Source organism: Lepidochelys olivacea, assembly GCF_965140295.1.
Source record: "Lepidochelys olivacea isolate rLepOli2 genome assembly, chromosome: 1".
NCBI lineage: Eukaryota > Metazoa > Chordata > Testudines > Cheloniidae > Lepidochelys > Lepidochelys olivacea.
In genome coordinates, this window is record NC_140411.1 from 2,464,535 (window position 1) to 2,477,907 (window position 13,373).

The window sequence follows — 13,373 nt, forward strand, 5'->3', positions numbered from 1 at the left end:
TGTCTGCTGTATAATTACTTTTGCTTGGTGTAAACTAATTAAGGTGGTGGGATATAATTGGTTACATAATCATGTTACAATATGTTAGGATTGGTTAGTTAAATTTCAGGAAAATGATTGGTTAAGGTATAGCTAAGCAGAACTCAAGTTTTACTATATAGTCTGCAGTCAATCAGGAAGTGTGTGGGTGGGGGAAATGGGGGTGGGGAAATTGGAATCATGTTTTGCTAAGGGGAAAAATGGGATCAGGGAATGGGGGTGGGGAAATTGGAATCATGTTTGGCTAAGGGGGGAAATGGGAACAGGGACAAAGGTAAGGCTCTGTGGTGTCAGAGCTGGGAAGGGGGACACTAAGGAAGGAAACTGGAATCATGCTTTCTGGAAGTTTACCCCAATAAACATCAAATTGTTTGCACCTTTGGACTTCGGGTATTGTTGCTCTCTGTTCATGCGAGAAGGACCAGGGAAGTAAGTGGGTGAAGGAATAAGCCCCCTAACACATCCCATCACAATAGCCACCCCCCACCAGCTGGGCTCCCTCTGTTCCAGGGCTGGGATGGAAACTGCTGAAGCCTGACAAGGATCCTGCCTGTGGATAGGATTCTCTCCCTTTTAATGAACCAATGCCTTCCTCTGCCCTGCAGTAACCAGACACTGCCCTATGCCATAAAGCAACTGAGCCTTGGGTTTCCTCCCAGACAGCCAAATGAAATATGGTGAGGATTACTGAAAATCGTGTTCATCATAAAAAAAAAATGTTCTACCAATCGATCAGACCCATTACCACCGCCCCCACCCCTCCCGTCAATGAATATTTCAGATCATACCCAATTACATGCTTACAGCCAATTCTTATGAACTAATCTAAGTTTTATTAAAAAAGAAAGAGTATTGGTTAAAAGATCATTATACATTTAAACATGAATGGAGTTCTTATGTCAGGTTCATGGCAGAGATGGTGAGCTTTAGAGTTGCAAATAGTCCTTTCAGAATTTATCCAGGCGTTGAACTCAAATGTCCAGTATCAGGGTGATCCAGAATGGAACTGGAGACCTCAAAATGTGGTTTGAGCTTCCCCTGATGAAGCTTAAGCAGATTTGAGACAACAGGATCAGGGATCAAGCACTGGCAGGCTATGAAATTGAAGAATAGTTGCTTTGAAATAGAATTACCTGTTTCATATGTATACACAGGGAACTAGTTCAATTCATCAGCATAAGGTAATTATCCATTAAGTGATTTACTACAAACCACAAAGAGAAGTATAGACAATGAAATGATTACACCCAATTTTCATTTAAATATTAATATTTCATTTTGATCTTTGAATCAACTGGTATAGCAACAGATATGGTTAATATCTAACAAGATATAAGTAAACACAATTATTATTACCTCTAATTTGCTAACAATACAGGTTTGCATTTCAAAGCTCTAGTCAATTTACCATGGCTATATTAGCTACTCATAAGGAATAGCCCTGATTAACATTTATATACTTTTCAAATATATCTTTTAAGGTTGAGTTTGGATCAGTTAGTGTGCTAGTTGCATAACCCATTCTGACCCTGTGTCACATCTACTAACTCACCTTTCAAACTATGAACCATCTGTAGCCTTATGTCTTTGGACTTTTCCTGTATTCTTTGCTCATGCATCTTGTGCTAAGAGGCAGGAGGCCAGGATGTAGGCATCTGTTTATAAATAGGTTGGTCATTAATGACTCTAAGCACCTAATGAGATCTCACCCAGACAGAAGAATGGAATAACTGCAGTCTAGATAAAACCAGTTTGCTCCAGCATCTCTGAAGAGAGGTGGGAAGGAATGGAACCTCTCCAGAAATGGGTACTGAGAGAGGGGTTTTTGGTCCAGCCCTTTACAAACACAGACTGGATGAGTCAGAAGAAGCTGGGGCACCAGCGTGGCTGAGGAGACTCTTTGGTTTCAGGGCTATGGCTGCAGCACAGAATCATAGAACCATAGAATCACAGAATATCAGGATTGGAAGGGACCTCAGGAGGTCATCTAGCACAACTCCCTGCTCAAAGCGGGACCAATCCCCAATTAAATCATCCCAGACAGGGCTTTGTCAAGCCTGACCTTAAAAACTTCTAAGGAAGGAGATTCCACCACCGTCCTAGGTAACGCATTCCAGTGCTTCACCACCCTCCTAGTGAAAAAGTTTTTCCTAATATCCAACCTAAACTCCTCCACTGCAACTTGAGACCATTACTCCTTGTTCTGTCATCAGCTACCACTGAGAACAGTCTAGATCCATCCTCTTTGGAACCCCCTTTCAGGTAGTTGAAAGCAGCTATCAAATCCCTCCTCATTCTTCTCTTCCACAGACTAAACAATCCCAGTTCCCTCAGCCTCTCCTCATAACTCATGTGTTCCAGACCCCTAATAATTTTTGTTGCCCTTCGCTGGATGCTTTCCAATTTTTCCAAATCCTTCTTGGAGTGTGGGGCCCAAAACTGGACACAGTACTCCAGATGAGGCCTCACCAATGTCGAATAGAGGGGAACAATCACGTCCCTCGATCTGCTGGCAATGCCCCTACATATACATCCCAAAATGCCATTGGCCTTCTTGGCAACAAGGGCACAAGGGCACACTGTTGACTCATGTCATAAATATAAAGGGAAGGGTAATAACCTTTAAAATCCCTCCTGGCCAGAGGAAAAATCCTCTCACCTGTAAAGGGTTAAGAAGCTAAAGGTAACCTCGCTGGCACCTGACCAAAATGACCAATGAGGAGACAAGATACTTTCAAAAGCTGGGAGGAGGGAGAAAAACAAAGGGTCTGTGTCTGTCTGTATGATGCTTTTGCTGGGGACAGAACAGGAATGGAGTTTTAGAACTTAGTAAATAATCTAGCTAGGTATGTGTTAGATTATGATTTCTTTAAATGGCTGAGAAAATAGCTGTGCTGAATAGAATGACTATTCCTGTCTGTGTTTCTTTTTTTGTAACTTAGGGTTTTGCCTAGAGGGATTCTCTATGTTTTGAATCTAATTACCCTGTAAGGTATCTACCATCCTGATTTTACAGAGGTGATTCCTTTTTACTTCTATTAAAAGTCTTCTTGTAAGAAAACTGAATGCTTTTTCCTTGTTCTAAGATCCAAGGGTTTGGGTCTGTGGTCACCTATGCAAATTGGTGAGGATTTTTACCAAACCTTCCCCAGAAAGTGGAGTACAAGGGTTGGGAGGATTTTGGGGGGAAAGACATTTCCAAACAACATTTTCTCAGGAACGCAGATAAAGTTTGGTGGTGGCAGTGGAAGTCCAAGGGCAAAGGGTAAAATAGTTTGTACCTTGGGGAAGTTTTAACCTAAGCTGGTAAAAGTAAGCTTAGGAGGTTTTTATGCAGGTCCCCACATCTGTACCCTAGAGTTCAGAGTGGGGAAGGAACCTTGACAGCTCATATCCAGCTTCTCGTTCACTGTAACCCTAGGTCCTTTTCTGCAGAACTGCTGCCAAACTATTCGGTTCCTAGTCTGTAGTGGTGCATGGGATTCTTCCATCCTAAGTGCAGGACTCTGCACTTGTCCTTGTTGAACCTCACCAGATTTCTTTTGGCCCAATCCTCTAATTTGTCTAGGTCCCTCTGTATCCGATCCCTACCCTCCAGCGTACCTACCTCTCCTCCCAGAAATCACAGAAATATTTTTATTGTTCGGGCCCCACTCCAATTCTGCAATCTTTTTTAATAAATGCGACTAAGATCTGGTTATAATGGCAAAATTCCAAATGTGTTCCCTTAAATAATAAAACCCTCTTAACATTACCTTCAATGCATATGAATCCTCTGGTCTGGGTAAATTTAGCAATGATTTCACTTCTTGTTGATCTACTTAAATTCCTTGTTCTCCTATGAGTACTTTTGGCACCATAGAGACTAACAAATTTATTTGAGCATAAGCTTTTGTGAGCTACAGCTCATTTCATTGGATGCATGCACTGGAAAACACAGTGGGGAAATTTTATATACACACAGAACAGGAAACAATGGGTGTTACCATGCACACTGTAATGAGAGTGATCAGGTAAGGTAAGCTATTACCCGGGCGGGGAGATGACCCCTTGCAGTGATAATCAAGATGTAAACCTTCAAATCAGTGGCACTGCTATGGGTACCCGCATGGCCCCACAGTATGCCAAGATTTTTATGGCTGACTTAGAACAACGCTCCCTCAGCTCTCATCCCCTAACACCCCTATTCTACTTGAGCTACATTGATTAAATCTTCATCATCTGGACCCATGGAAAAGAAGCCCTTGAGGAAATCCACCATGATTTCAACAATTTCCATCCCAACATCAACCTCAGCCTGGACCAGTCCACACAAGAGATCTACTTCCTGCACACTACAGTGCTAATAAGCAATGGTCACATAAACACCACCCTATACCGGAAACCTACTGACCGCTATGCCTACCTACATGCCTCCAGCTTTCACTGTTAAGGAAAAGTTAGCACATGTGACTCCATTTTGGTTTGGGGCCCACCATTGTTTAAATGCCAGCACATCATACACCAGGAGGAGTAATCCTTAGATATTGAATCCCTGTGAAAATCCTCCTCCTTGTCTCCAGCCTGCCTTGACTCCGAGTATCTGGTTTTTGTCAGTCTCTAACTCCCTGTCTCTTGGCCTTGATGTGAGGCCTCCCATCCTGATAATAAAAGTTACTGATGCATGGCTTTAGGACCATGCTGTTTAATTAAAATACTGGTATAGCACGAGGAATGCACCAAGCAGGGATAGGTGGTAGATAAGACAAGGGTTTGTTTATTGGATAAGGTTTCCGATGCACGAGGACAACATGCTTTGCTAAAAGGTATATAATGTTTGTATAATCTGCATTCAGGGTCCCCTCCTGGCTAGCAGGGGGGCACCACGCTCGAGCATAATAAACTTAGTGTCTTTTGGGAACTCTGCAGTTGTGGACTTTGTTTCTGTGCCTCAGCCTAGATTCGAACTGTGCGTGACCTATCAGGTATAATTCGCAGCACTGGTGTGCGTGTCCTACCAGGTGTAATTCGTAGCACTTGTGTGCGTGTCCTACCAGGTATAATTCGCAGCAGTTGTGTGCGTGTCCTACAAGGTGTAATTTATAACATCATCCAGACCACACCACACGGTCCATTGTCTGCAGCCAAGCTCTATGATACAACCGCATTTGCTCCAACCCCTCAGACAGAGACGAACACCTACAAGATCTCTATCAAGTGTTCTTACGACTTCAATACCCACCTGCTGAAGTGAAGAAACAGATTGACAGAGCCAGAAAAGTTCCCAGAAGTCACCTACTACAGGACAGGCCCAACAAAGATAATGATAGAACGCCACGAGCTGTCACCTTCAGCCCCCAACTAAAACCTCTCCAATGCATCATCAAGGATCTACAACCTATCCTGAAGGACGACCCATCACTCTCACAGATTTTGGGAGAGAGGCCAGTCCTTGCTTACAGACAGCCCCCCAGCCTGAAGCAAATACTCACCAGCAACCACATACCACACAACAGAACCACTAACCCAGGAACCTATCCTTGCCACAAAGCCCGTTGCCAACTGTGTCCACATATCTATTCAGGGGACACCATCACAGGGCCTAATCACATCAGCCACACAGTCAGAGGCTTGTTCACCTGCACATCTATCAATGTGATATATGCCATCATGTGGAGCAATGCCCCTCTGCCATGTACATTGGCCAAACTGGACAGTCTCTACGTAAAAGAATAAATGGACACAAATCAGATGTCAAGAATTATAACATTCAAAAACCAGTCGGAGAACACTTTAATCTCTGTGGTCACTCGATTACAGATTAAAAAGTTGCAATTCTTCAACAACAAAACTTCAAAAACAGACTCCAACGAGAGACTGCTTAATTGGAATTAATTTTCAAACTGGAGACCATTACATTAGGCTTGAATAAAGACTCGGAGTGGATGTGTCATTACACAAAGTAAAACTATTTCCCCATGTTTATTCCCCCACCCCTACTGTTCCTCACACATTCTTGTCAACTGCTGGAAATGGCCAACATTGATTATCACTACAAAAGGTTTTTTTTTCTCTCCTGCTGGTAATAGATCACCTTACCTGATCGCTCTTGTTACAGTCTGTATGGTAATACCCATTGTTTCACGTTCTCTGTGTATATAAAATCTCCCCACTGTATTTTCCACTGCTTGGATCAGATGAAGTGAGCTGTAGCTCATGAAAGCTTATGCTCAAACAAATTTGTTAGTCTCTAAGGTTCCACAAGTCCTCCTGTTCTTTTTGCAGATACAGACTTACACAGCTGCTACACTGAAACATGTTCTCCTTGTGTCACCTACAAATAATTTGCCCTCTTTTGCACTAATTGGTCTTTCTTTCTATTAACCTTGAATCCTGTTTCCTGGATAAGTCTCAACACACATTTACTCCGCTCAGTCAGCTCCTCTTCAGAGTCCCCACAAACTAAACTGTCATCTAGATATGAGGTGACATTCTCGCAATCCTCTTTGGATAATTGATTCAGCATTTGCACCACATGTTCGTGCGTGGTAGCCAGAGCACAATGCAGGCCCTGGGAAATTCTTTTGAATAAGAACTATTGTCCTTTAAAGGTGAACATCAAGCAGGCCCAAGTATCAGGATGCAATGGGACGGCAAAAAAGCAATTTTCCAGGTCTATGACAGAGAACCATTTGGTGACATGGCTAGGGTAGCTTTACAGATTTGTCTAAAATCCACTGTCAATCTCCAATCTCCTGAGACTTTTAATATGGGCAAGCTGAGCTACTGTGTGCAGAATCCCCCTTTTCAATCACTCCCTGTTGTTCCAATGACTCAATTATTTTCTCAGTTCCTGCCTCTGCTTTCCAAGGATTTTATACTGTCTCTGTGGTGGCACTTCATCCCCCAAAATTTTAACACATGCTTCAATTTTACCACACTCTTCTTTATTCTTAGTCCATACCTCAGGGAACCCACACATCTTGTTGATTCAGTATAATCTCCTCCACTGCTTCTGCAGTACCAATTCTTCGAATCTTCCCTGCTGTCGGAGAACCTTCCGTCCAGCCAGGCACACACCCAGAACTCCATTTGTTAAATCCAAAACCAACTGATTCCTCTTCAGAAAGGAGTCCCTAACATTATTGGCTCAGTCAGTTGACTTATCTGAAACATTTGTTCTTTACAACAAAAATCCCCCGTTCTCTCCCACAGAAACTGGGATGCCCAACCCTCCTACTGCTCAGTTCTGAATACAGGCCTGAGCCTGCCTTTTTCCTTCCCCGCCCTGACTGAGGAACTGGGGCTCATAAATGACTGTCTGCTGCTTGACCCTCAATACAGACCCAACGATAGACTCTTTGCTGCCCTGCCCTGATGGAGGGCTTGGACTCGTAACTGTTTGATGCTGAAGGCAGTCTTGTCATGTGCTCAGTTCTGATGGAGAGACCATGGAGACAGCAGGGAAGCACAAGGACTCCTTTGTTCTGTCTGTGATTCCATGTGTGTCCTTGGCCAAGTCACATCTCCCTGTACCTCAGTTTAGCTACATGTAAAATGGGGATATGTTCATCGTGACTTTCCCTTGCTAGATGCTTTGAAGATCCTGCTATGAAAGATGCAACAAGGTATGATCATAGAATCATAGAATATCAGGGTTGGAAGGGACCTCAGGAGGTCATCTAGTCCAACCCCCTGCTCAAAGCAGGACCAATGATGATAGCTACTGATGAGAATTACTGATCTCTGATCTCCTTGTGACAGCCCCATCTGCCGAAGGAAACTGCTTGTGTCTCCCTTCGCTCATCTCTCTCCAGATCTTTTTTCCGACTACCTATTCAGCCATCCTCAGCATTTACAGGGTTACAGACCCGATGGAGATCAAGTCATTATCCCTAATTTTCTTACTAATCAACTATAATTTTTAAATATACACAAATACACAGAGTAGCCAATTACTCTCTGACTCAGCACAGAATCCAAGAGTTCTCAACTCCCTTTGGGAAGGTCCCTTAATTACTGTTTACTCCGAAAACTGTATAAATAACGCAGAAGTGCAGACAGGCTTGTCTCCACCCTCTTTGCACTCAGATGCTCTTTTCTCCAATAAAGGCTGAGTGAACCCAACTGGGATTGCACAGAGCTCCATTATAAACGGTGCACAGCTCTGTGTCGTCTGTCGGTACGGGATGCTGCTGCTGCTGCTCGGGTGAGTGGGGTGTGGGTCACGGTGACCTGAGGGGGATTCCCAGGGAAGACATTTCTCTCTCAGAATTCACAGGTACCCAGCAATTCGTGCTTGAGAAACCCTGTGCAACTTGGGTGTGATGGAAAAGAGAATAGGTCTGTTATCCTTTCTGCTTTGCACAGACATTAAACATCCCAGGGCCTTGCCACAGGAGATGAGTTTCCTCCCATATCATGGGCCAAAATGTCCCTGTATGTTGTGCCCCTGAAGCTGATGGCCTCCAGCCCCAAGGTGGCTGCATTTCAGGGGCCCAGTGGATCCTCAGGATTAAAGGTATTAGTAGATGTACAATACAAAGGCCAAATTCTGATGCTGTGGCCCATACCTTGGCCAGTCCCCACTGAAGAAAAAAATCTCCTTGGAGAAAGAACAGAGTAAAGACCTCAGGAGGCAGCTGTGTGTTAATGCACAGAGACTCTTACCTCCTCCTCTTAAATTTCAGAGGTCTGGCTGTTAACAGGGTGGCTGTTAACTGCCTTTTATATATTGGAAAACATGGAGGTCCTCGGGCAACTAACTAGAATAATTATAAATAATGTCAACGTAGAGAAGACATCTTCTCTCCTAGCTTTATTCCAGAAGTTGCCTGATTTGTTCTGTCTGAACTTTTTTTTAAAAAAGGTTAAGCCAGAAGCAGATGCCCACCATGATACATTTCAGGCCAAACAGTTAATGTTCGGCAAACTTATAAGCAACTGAATATGAGGATCTCTGATTCCACGTGTCAGACACCCTACACTCAAGGCGGTGCCACCAGCACCACCAACAATGCCCAATCCATTTGTGAAACCCATTCAGCGACACTGAAACGGTCATTGTAATTCAATGTTCCCTTATACTTGTGTTATGAGACACAGTAAATATACATTCCTGATATATTTTATTTATGGATAGATTCATAGTGTTTAAAGATGGAAGGGACCATCTGATCATCCATTCTGACCTCCTGAATAACACAGGTCATTAAATTTCACCCAGTTACCCATTTACTGAGATCCACAATTTGTGTTTGACAAAGGCCCTGTCTACACTAGAATTTCATATCATAGAATCATAGAGCCAAATGGTGAGAAGGGATCGCAAGGGTCGTGTAGTCTAACCCTCTGCTAAAATTCAGGATTTGTTGCATGTAAACCATTCAGGACAGATGGCTATCCTGCCTCCTTTGGAAAACCTACAGAGAAGGAGCTTCTACAACCTCCCAAGGCATGTATTCCGGTGTCCTACTGTTCTCAGAGTTAGGAAGTTCCTCCTGATATTTAATCTAATTCTGCTGTGCTGTAGTTTGAACGCATTGCCCTCTGCAGGAAGAGAGAACAACTTTTCTCCTTCTTTTTTATGGCAGCCTTTCTGGTATTACATAAGAAGATAAGAACATAAGAATGGCCATACGGGGTGAGAGCAAAGGTCCATCTAGCCCAGTATTCTGTCTTCTGACAGTGATCACTGCCAGATGTCCCAGAGGGAATGAACCGAACAGGGAATCAGCAAGTGATCCATACCCTGTCGCCCGTTCTCAGCTTCTGGAAAACGGAGGCTAGGGACACCATCATGGGTAATAGCCATTGATGGACCTATTTGAAGACTGCTATCATATCCATCCTTAACCTCCTATATTCCAAAATAAAACATACCAAGTTCCTTCAGCCTTTGCTTGTATGCCTTACATTCCGTCCCTTGGATCATCTTTGTCTTTGTCACTCGCCTTTGGACCTTTTCCAGTTTCTCTACATCCTTCTTGTACATTGGTGACCAAAATTGGACACAGTATCCAGCTCAGGCCTCCAGTTGAGATCTAACCAGTGCCAAGTTGAGTTGTACTATCACCCACCATGACTTGCATGCTACGTCTCCACTAATGCAACCTAATATTGTATTTTCTTTTTTTGCAATAGTAAAAAAATCCACACCCATAAAAGATACAGTTATATCAGCCTAACCCCAGTGTAGACAGCATGAGGTTGATGGAAGAATTCTTCCATTGATCTAGCTACCACCTCTCAGGGAGATGAATTACCTGCACTGACGAGAGAACCCCTTCTGTCAGTGTAAGTAGTGTCTACACTGAAGTGCTTCAGCAGCCCCACTGTAGCAGTTTAAGTGTAGACAAGCCCTCAAGCAGATCTTCCTGAAAAGCATCAAACCTGGACCTGCAGACATGTGGAGTTGGAGAATCCACCATTTCCTTTTGCAGCATGTTCCAATGGTTAACCACCATTAGTGCTAATTATTTGGCCTTTATTTCCAACTGGAATTTGTCTGGCTTCAGCTTCCAGTCATTACACCTTGATCTGTATTTTCTCCTAAATTTCAGAGCCTGTTATTACCAACCGCTTTCTCCCCATAAAAATCTCCACTTGTCTTTTTGATAAGATAAATAGATGAAGCTCTTTATGTCTCTCACTGTCTGACATTTTCTCCAAACTTCAATCTTTTTTGTGGCTCCTTTCTGAACCGTCTCCAATTTCTCAACATCCTTATTGAAGTGTGGATCCCAGGACTGGACACAGACGGTTTCACCAATGCCATGTGCAGAAGTAAAATCCTTCCCCTTCTCCAACTCACCACTCCCCTGTTTATGCATCTAAGGGTCGCATCATTCCCTTTGGCCACGGTATCACACTGGGAACACACGATGAGGTGGTTGTCCACAATAACCCCTACATCCTTTTCAGGGTCACATCTTTCAATAACATAGTACCCCAGTCTTTGGGTCGGGCCTGCGTACCTTGTTCCAAGAGGATAACTTTGCATTTGACTTTGTTCGAACCTTCCACTCACATTTTGAGTAAACAGGTGAATGGGAAACTCCCCAGAGCATGGAATCTCTAGCTTGGCTTTGTTTGCATTAAGGCTATGTCTAGACTGGCTGAGATTTTCTGCTGAAAGTTTAGTGGAATGTTCATGAAGTTCTGGATGGCTTTGCAGAAATGGGCTTCCCCAATTGCGAAGGTGCATTAGAGGTTACACATATTCCAGTTTTGGCACTGGGCCATCTTCTGATTCATTTTTCTCTGTGGTGTTGCAGGAACTCATGGATCATTGACACACACATTTTCTTGGGAAATGGAGGTACCAGGAGAGGGCTGAATTTTGGAGCTGAGCGTAAGTCCAGCTGTCATTTGAAAAGCTGTCTGCGGGGGTGGAGTGTAGGGGAAAGCGTGAAATCCCAGAAATGGGAAATGGATGTGCGGGTACAGTCTGGGGAGGGCATGGGAAAGAACTCTGAATGTACTGAAGGGGAAGGCAGACATGGGCCTGCTCAGTCTGGAGGGTTACGAGGGACTGCAGCATGTCGGTTTGCTGCTCCAAAACTTTTATCCACTTCTCCATTGCACTTGAGCACATTCTTATCCGACAGACATGCTCGGCCGGAGTGGAGGGGGTTGCCTCCTTTCAGGGACATATCTGGTGAATCACAAGTAACAATAAACAGAAGCATTATTGTTAAGTACACGTACCGTATTGAAATGCTACATTAAAATACACCGCTGGTAACACACCAATCACTTTTTGGTTGACCCTTCACAAGCACACATGCCGGTGAACAGTGCAACCATACAGACTAGCACGGCTGCTACTCTGAAAACTGCAACCATGGTGAGTGTACCCTGGGGTGGGGGACATTGTGCGGAGGAGAAAAGCAATAGGAAAGGGGTCGCGGGAAATTCATGGCGGACAGTAATCCACAGTTTCCCCACCCTTTTACACAGGCAGTGGTCATTATGGCAGATACGTCTCGAGTGAGGGTAATCAAGGAGGCATCTACTACATGCTCGCAGCTTCTGCTCCAGTCTTTATACCGCTCGCCTGTATGCCTCTTTGGTACTTGCCCAAGCAATTATAGAATGGGGCGGGAAAGTGTCCCTCAATGGGGGAAGGAACAAAGCAGATCTACCAAGGAATCTCTCACAGAGAACTGCAGAGTTCCTGCAGAAAAGTTTTCTAGAGATCTCTGTGGAGAATTCCAGTGAAATTTTGGTGTGCATCAATACAATGTTCCACGTAGTGCTTAGCTGCATGGAGAAATGCCTAGAACACAGAAACACAGCCAGCTTTGTGCATTTCTCTTCCCTCAACCCATCTCTGCACTTCACTAAGCAAAACCACTTACTAGAGGTCTCCTCTCCTGCTTCTGGCTTTACTTACTGTGACTGCCGAGATGGGTTGGACACCTCCAGAGTGGAGAACAGCTCCTGACTGGACAGAGCACCAGGCGACCTTGGCATGGCCTCCACATCTCCTTCTGCCTCCACCTCTTTATCAATGACTTCCTCCTCTGGGTTAGCTCCAGTTTCTGTCAGCTGCAGCCCGCGGCAGTATCCACATGGGTCTTGGCCATTGTTATGGGGTCACCACCGAGGATAGCATTCAAGTTCTTATAAAAATGGCAAGTCTCGGGATCAGCATCAGAGGGACCATTTGCCTCCCCTGCCTTCTGGCCCATGTACCTCAGCTCCTTCCCCTTTGCTGTGCACCGCAGTGTGTCCTGATCACAGCTCTTTTTCCACAAGCTGCATGAAATCTGCCCATAGGTATCAAACTTCCTGCAGCTGGAGTGCAGCTGGCACTGCACAACCTCCTCTACCAAAATACTTCGGAGATCCAGCAGCTCTGCAGTGGTCCAAGTGGGAGAGCGTTTCCTGGGTGGAGCAGCCATGGCCACCTGGGAAAACGTGATGTAAATTCTCCATGCCTAGCAAACACGAAGGGGAATTTCTAAATTCCTGGGCCTTTAAAGGAGGAGTTCAAACCTCTGACAAGAGTGGTCAGGATGGGCATTGTGGGACACCTTCCAAAGGCCTATTGCTTTGAAAAAATCAATTGCAAGTGTCTGCACTGGCACGTCACTGACAAAACTTTTGTGTAAAAAGCCTTACAACTCTTCTCAAGGTAGTTGTATTGTGTCACTGAAACTGCCAACTTCCGCCATCAAAAGTGGCTTTGCAGAGTGTCCTCCTGCACCGTTGCTGCCTTTTGGTGAAAAACTTGGCAGTGTAGAAAAGGCACAAGGAACAAGGATTGATAACCAGTATCCACACTCATGTTTCCGACTGGTGTCTATTAAGGTTCCCCACACCATGATCTGTGGGAATTATTGTAGCCC

At 44.3% G+C, this 13,373-nt stretch overlaps 1 pseudogene across 1 annotated transcript in view; it reads right to left on the reverse strand.

Annotated features, from left to right (window-relative positions):
- Nucleotides 1-13,373, reverse strand: part of LOC311514588 (olfactory receptor 52R1-like) — a 272,348-nt pseudogene that overhangs the window by 53,461 nt on the left and 205,514 nt on the right. The window lies entirely within an intron of this gene.